This window comes from Macaca mulatta, chromosome 2 (genome assembly GCF_049350105.2).
Source record: "Macaca mulatta isolate MMU2019108-1 chromosome 2, T2T-MMU8v2.0, whole genome shotgun sequence".
NCBI lineage: Eukaryota > Metazoa > Chordata > Mammalia > Primates > Cercopithecidae > Macaca > Macaca mulatta.
The window spans coordinates 181,432,057-181,439,374 of NC_133407.1; the positions used below are offsets into that span (position 1 = coordinate 181,432,057).

Below are 7,318 nucleotides of genomic sequence, written 5' to 3' on the forward strand. Positions count from 1 at the left end.
GCAGTGTTCTATAATTCTCATTGTGGAGACCTTTCACCTCCATGGTTAGCTGTATTCATCAGTGTTTCATTTTTTTTATGGCTGCTTGAAAGTGGAGGGTGGGAGGCGGGAGAGGATGGAAAAACTACATATCAGGTTACTATGCTTATTACCTGGGTGATGAAATAATCTGTACACCAAACCCCCATGACAGCAATTTTACCTATATAATGAACCTGCACATGTATCCCTAAACCTAAAATGAACGTTAAAAAAAACAGAAAATAAACCAGATCTACAGTCACATAACGAAGTATTTAAAATATTCAAAATTTCCAGGACATAATCCAAAATTATTTGATACACAAAATGGGAGGAAAATGTCAACATCTTGCAAAGTAAAAGGCAATTAGTATATGCTAATTTCAAAATTACCTGGATATATTGATATTGTTAATAATGCCTATAAAGCAGCTTTCATAACCATGCTCCAAGAAAAAAGGTAAGCATTCAGGACACAAACAGAAAGATAAAATGTCTCAGCATATAAACAGAATATATAATAAAGAACCAAATAAAAATTTTAGCACCAAATAGTATAATAATGAAATTAAAAAGTTACTCGATGAGGTCAATAACAAAATGAAAGTGACAGAGGAAAGCTTTAGTGAACTTGAAGATAGATTACTAGAAATTATCTAAGCCACACACACAAAAAGAAAAATGATGTTAAAAAAGATAAACAAAGTCTCAGAGACTTGTGGGGCCATACTAAAAGACCTAACATTCATGTCATTGATATATTAATAGCAAATGAAGAAGACAAAGAGTGAGTGCAGAAAAAAAATTTGAATAAATAATGGCTAAAAGCTTCCTAAATTTGGAAAAAGATGTGAACTTATGAATTCAAGTTCATTGCACTCCAAAATAGTATAAACTAAAAGGAATTTATGTCTAGACACATCATCATCCAAACATATGCAAATATCACAACAGAAGTCAAGAAGATAGAAATAGTGGAACAAAAATGAGAAGAAACCAAGATTTAAAAAGTAAATAAAATAGTAGACCTAAATCCCAACATATAAATAATTAAATTAAAAGTACAAATGATACAAATACGCCAATTAAAAAGCATATTTCAGAATGTCCAAAAGTAGATCTAACTATATGCTATAATCAATCTATACTTTAAATGTAATGATACAGGTAAAGTAGAAATAAAAGGATAGAAAAAATGTAACACCTAAATACTAATCAAAATAAATCAGGATTGGCTATATATTATATTGGTCTTCAGAAGGAAAAAAAGCTTTGAGCTAAGAAAGATTTTCAGGGATAATAGGGGACACTACTTAGTGATAAAAGGATGAACTCATCAAGAGACTTAACAATCTTAACCATTTATTACCCAACAACAGAGCCTCAAAACACATGAGACAAAAATTGACAGAATTAAAATTGCTGTTGGAGATTTCAACACTCTCACTCAGTAGTCGATAGAACAAGTAAATAAAAATTAACAACAATATGGAAAAACAACTCACTGTTAACTAATGAGCTGGTTAACATTTATGAAACATCCCACCAACAGAAAGAATGTGCGTTCTACTCAAGTGCACATAAATATATACCAAGGCAGACCATATCTTAAGTCAACAAAAACCTTAACAAATTTATTATTCATTTTTTTAAAAAAATAAAACAATACAAGATGTGTTCTCTGATCACAATGCAATTAAACTAGAATTCAGTAACAGGAAGATAACTAGGAAATCTCCAAATCCCTTGTAATTAAACAACACAATTCTAAATAATTAATAGATATGCTCTGGTTTCTCTTCAAATCATATAAATCTTTTACCTTTTACTAAATAATTCACAGATCAAAAAGGAAGTCATAAGGGAAATTGGAAAATCTTATGAACTGAATGACAATGAAAATTCAACATATCAAAATTTGTCAGATGTAGTTAAGGTGGTGATTAAAGAGAGATTAATAGCACTCAATACTTATACTAGAAGAAAAGAAATTTCTCAAGTGAACAATTTAAGTATCTATGTTAAACTAGAAAATGAAGATCAAAATATGCCCAAAGCAAGCAGAAGAAAGGAAATAATAAAAATAAGTGTAGAAACCAGTAAAATTGAAAACAGAAAAATAATATAGAAAATTAACAAAACCAAAAATTGATTAATTGAAAACAACAATAAAATTGATAAACCTCTAACCAAGCTAACACAAAAAAAGAAAGAAGATACAAATTGTCCATAACAAGGACAAAATAGCAGATATTACTAAAGACTTTGCAGATACCAAAATGATGATAAGGAAATACTACAAACATAAATTTGACAACTTGAATGGAATGGGCCAATTTCTTAAATAACATGAGCTACCACAACTCACCTAATATGAAATAGATAATTTGGATGTTCCCATATCTAATAAAGAAATTGATTTTACACTTTATAAACTTCCCTAAAATGAAGCTCCAAACCCAATGATTTCACAGATGAATGCAAACAAAGATTTAAAGAAGAATAACATTAATTCTATAAGTATCTTCCAAAAAATTGAAAGAACACTTCTCAACTCATTCTGTAAGGCCTGCTTTACCCAGATACCCGAACCAGACAAAGACAATATGAGAAAAGAAAATTATAGGTCAATATATAAAATATTACCAAATCAAACAGCAATATACAAAAGGAGTAGTACACTACTACCAAGTGGGGTCTATCCCAAAAGTGCAAGGTTGATTCAATATTTGAAAATCAACCAATGTCATACACTATATTAACAAGCTAAAGAAGAAAAAGCACATGATTATATCAATGTATCTGTTAAAATTCAAAAGTCATTCACGATAAAAGTCTCAGCAAACTAGGGGTAGAAGGGAACTTCCTTAACCTGATAGAGTGAATCTATAAAATTTTCACATCATACTTAATGGTGGAGACTGAATGCTTTTCTTCTAAGATCAGATACAAGCCAAGGGTTTCCCCTCTCACCACGCATATTTAGTACTGTACTGTATGTTCTAGCCAGTGCAATAAGCAAGGGAAAAGAATAAAGGCATACAAATTAGAAACCAAAAAAAAAAAAAAAACCATCTCTATTTGCAAATGAAATGATTACATAGAAAATCTGAAGGAATCTTTTTTAAAAAGTGGGGCTGGGGGCAGGGTCCTAAAACTAGTAAGTAAATTTGCCAAGACCTCAGCCTACACGGTCAACATTTAAATATCAATAGTATTTCCATACACTAAAAATAAACTATTGGAAAGTGAAAATTTTTTAAAAAGTCATGTAAAGCAGCTCCAAAAAACAAACAAAAATTTTAACTAATACTTAAATATAAGTATTTTCTACCCCCCTCCCTAATGGGTATTATCAGGTCTTCGGTCTACCCCAATTTTAGTGTCATGAAACAGGATCCTCCACCTCTGCCAAGTCCTAGGCTATACCTTATACATAAATAAAATCTGCAATTCTGATGCACATGCTTTATGATGGCAGAAATCTGTGGAAAGGAAGTTCACAGTTGCTTTGGCAGAACAAAAACAGAAAATACAGATGGCGATAGAGTCATGATTCAAGCCAATGCATTGAGAGGAAAGAGCATTTTAGAGTCATAGGTGACCACAAGAATGTAAGGACTCTGGTAACACAAAATCCTGAAGTGGTGGCATTTGGATTTTCACATGGCATGAAATGAAGATTTGACAAAATTCTACATCTAGAGTAACCATCTGACTCAGAAATGACACCTATGTACTGCTACATTAATTAAGAGAACCTTCCAAGTATTTCAAAGGGGATGCTGTCTCCTCCTGAGCAACAACAAAAAGATTCCTCTGGTTTCAGTTGTGTTTAGACATTATTTTTATTCTCATCTAGGTTCTGTGGCCACTAATAACTAGCTAGTGATTTTGGAAAACTTTCTGGTGCCAGTTTATGAATACTTTCTGAATAGTGAAGCCTCGATTAAAACAACTTTAAAAATACTTTTATTATTCATGTCCCACCAGAAAGCAAAATTTTATTTTTATATCAATACGTGACACTAGCATTAAAAGGAAGATTGTTGAGTTGGTTTGATTGATTGATTATTCCAAGGGGTGGTAGTGCTTCTGTGAGCAGTGGGAAGTTTGTCCTGTGGATCCACCCTAAGGAGGTTCTGTGAATGTGATTGTGACCCTTGCCTTGCTCTGCAATGGAGAAAAATAATTATTATTCAGAAAGAAAAAAAATAGAAAAACTTGCAATTACATATTATGAAAAGTAATTGCAGCCTTTCTTGAACATTAAACAAAGGATACCCTTTTTAACACTTTTGAGTCAATGTTTTCCTTTCCTTCAGTGGACAGCATGCATAGGAGTAAAATAAGATCATATAGGACATGGCCAATCTAATTAATATGGCTTACTCTCATCTATCTATTTAATCTGTACAGCTATTTCATAATAAAGGTTAATTTGCTAAATATAATATAACCTGTAATTTGTAAACTACGTATTGCCTAGAAATGAAAAGTGGTACCATACAAAGTGTGAATTAAGCAAACTGTATCTTTCTTTTCCACATTGCCTTTCTATGATTTCCCCCCACCTGCCAACCCCAAATCCTTCATTTAAACATGTACTATCCAATATAGGAGCCATTAGCCACAGTTGACTATTTACATTTTAATTTATATTAATTAAAATTAAATAAAATTTAAAGTTCCAATTCCTCAGTCACACCAGCCACATTTCAAGTCTTCTATACTCACATGTTGCTAATAACTACTATATTGAACAGCCCAGCTGTTGAACATTTTCATCATTTCAGGAAGTTCTAATGGACAGAGTTGATCTAGACTCTGAGTCCTTCTGCTCTCCCTTCTCTGGCCAGGATTCTACCTACCCCGGGCACGCCTTCCCAAGTATCTTCAGATTTTTCTTCCTTCCACTACTGTTACCCTCATAACTTCCCTGTGCCTTCTCATGATGTCCCATAAAGAGCACAATTTTGTAATTCCTTCCTTGAGGACCTTTCTCTCAACTTAAATAACTTGATAAACTGGTTCATGCTTAGGCAATTTGGAGTGCTCAGAGTTCACGCATTCTCTCTCCAAAATAACACATTGGTATTTTAGCTGAAAGCTTCTGGAGACATTATGCATTTACAGAAAGGGCTGACTCTCAAAGTGGTGACTTTAAGCACCACTGTAGCCTAGTACCTTGGTGAACAAACCTCAGAATGCAAGTGGCTCTAAAGCACCTTTCAAATTACATTACCCTGTTGGCCTGTTCACCTACATTGGCCTTGGGTCACTATGCTGATTTGTCTCCTAGGAATGCTGGAATATCACTCATTGTTACCACAGAGGCATAATATTTATGCATCTAACATGACATGTATGAATAGTAGGTCCAAAGAAATATGTTTGTTTTCCTCGGAACTGTGAAAGATGCTAGAGTTCGGGATAGGGTTTTGGTATCAGAATCCACTTACTCTGTCCATTCTGGGGGCTCCCTGCCAAAGTATCACACAAAAAACAGTTAATAGCAAAATCAGAGATGATATAAGCCCCTTAGTAATAGCTTGACAAATGTTTCCTTCTCCCCCAGTATAATGCTTTGATCAAAACTGAACTAGAAAATGCAGCTTAGACCAAGAGATATGAAGAACAAACAAAAAGGCTTCTTACTCCCTAAGTAAGAGACGATTAGGGAAGCAGACAAACTCTAGTTTGCCCTGTGGTTCATTCACTGGGTTAGAGAGAGGCTGCTGTGACTCAGGGGACAGCCCTCCCTTGCCTGCTTTCCGCATGCAATGAGAAAGACAAGAAATATCCCCTCTTGCTCAGAAGGCCCTGGCTCTCTTAACATGCTCAATAAAAAAGGTAAAGGAGAAAAAGAAGATAGCCAGGCCTGCCTCCGGAGAAACTCAACTGCTGTGTCCAGTGTTCCACATCTGGACTCAGTTAGTTGCTTCCTCATGATGTCATTTAACTTACTTTCTGTATGTAGAAATTTGATATAACTAAACCTCCATTTTTACAAGAAAAATATTCATATCAATGGCATCTCTCCGATGTTTTGTTTGCTTATTTGGGGATTTTAATTATTTTTTGTTGTTCTTTGAAGTAACCCATGCATGTAGTACTCATAGTGAAGTAGTATTCAAAGGTTTGTTTTCAAAAGAAGCAGTCCCCTCTCCTCTCCCTACCCCTCCCGGAAGCCACACTTGCATCTCTTTTTAGCTACTCCTTCTGGTTGTCACTATTACAATATTCTGGTAGTTACTGAATATTATTGTTAAGACATTTTGTTATGGAAAATTCCAAATGCATACAAAAGCTAGAGAGTAGCGTGAGGAACCCACCCTTTGTACTCAGGACTTAGCTTCAGTTATTATCAACACGTTGTCAATCCCATTTTATCTATACAGCTACCCATTTACTCACCAGCCTCAGTACAAGACAGCATATCATTTTAACCACAAACATACCATTCATTGTATATCACTAAAGAATAGTTCTCTTTTCAAATACATCTAATTCCAATTATCTCATAATTCTTCCTTACAGTTGGTTTATACAAATTAGTGTGCAAGACGCTTTTTTTTTTTTTTTTTTTTGCTGTCATTTAAGTCTCCTTTTTTAAAAAGAAAAAAAAAATCTATCATCTTAGTTCTCAACTGGAGCAAGTTTGTTCCCAGAAGACATTTAGCAATGTCTGGAGATATTTTTGGTTGTTATAACTTGGTTGAGGAGAAAGGGGGAGAGTTCCAATGGTATGTAGTGCCTAGGGGCAAGGATGCTGCTAAAAGCTCCAAAACACAGGACAGCCGCCACCAACGAAGGATCATCTGGCACAATATATATAACAGGATTCTATTCCCTGCCTCCTTCTCTTATTTCTTGAAGGAACCAGGTCATTTGACCCCTAGAGTTTATCACATCCTGGATTTTGCCGAAGGCTTCCCCATTTTGTCTTGGAACATGTTTCTCATTCCCTATACTTTCTGTAAATTAAGAATAAAGACAGAACACAGGAAAGTACTAAGCCAATAGAGAACACTGAAATATCAAAATTTCCCTGTGAAAATGTGATTCAAGTGGTTGAGTCATAGGAGAGCCTATGGGTTTTTTATTTTTATTTTTTTGAAAGTTCATCCCTCTTGTTTTTGCAAGAACAAGGACATTGAGGCTTGGGGAGGTAATAGGAGTTGGCTAAGTTCACAATCAAATTTCCTGAGTCTCTGCCTCTTTGAAATTTGAGATATAGCTCTATTTTTTTGAGAGATAAAGTCTTAATCCGATTAAGGTTTGATATTTTTGGCTA

At 34.2% G+C, this 7,318-nt stretch overlaps 1 long non-coding RNA gene across 1 annotated transcript; it reads right to left on the reverse strand.

Annotated features, from left to right (window-relative positions):
• Positions 1–3,996: 3,996 nt before the first annotated feature.
• LOC144339450 (uncharacterized) lies at positions 3,997–5,162 on the reverse strand. The gene is made up of 2 exons (XR_013414474.1): positions 4,893–5,162; positions 3,997–4,194 (listed from the first exon to the last, which is right to left on the reverse strand). It is a non-coding gene; the product is annotated as an uncharacterized LOC144339450 (long non-coding RNA).
• Between the last annotated feature and the right edge of the window lie 2,156 nt (positions 5,163–7,318).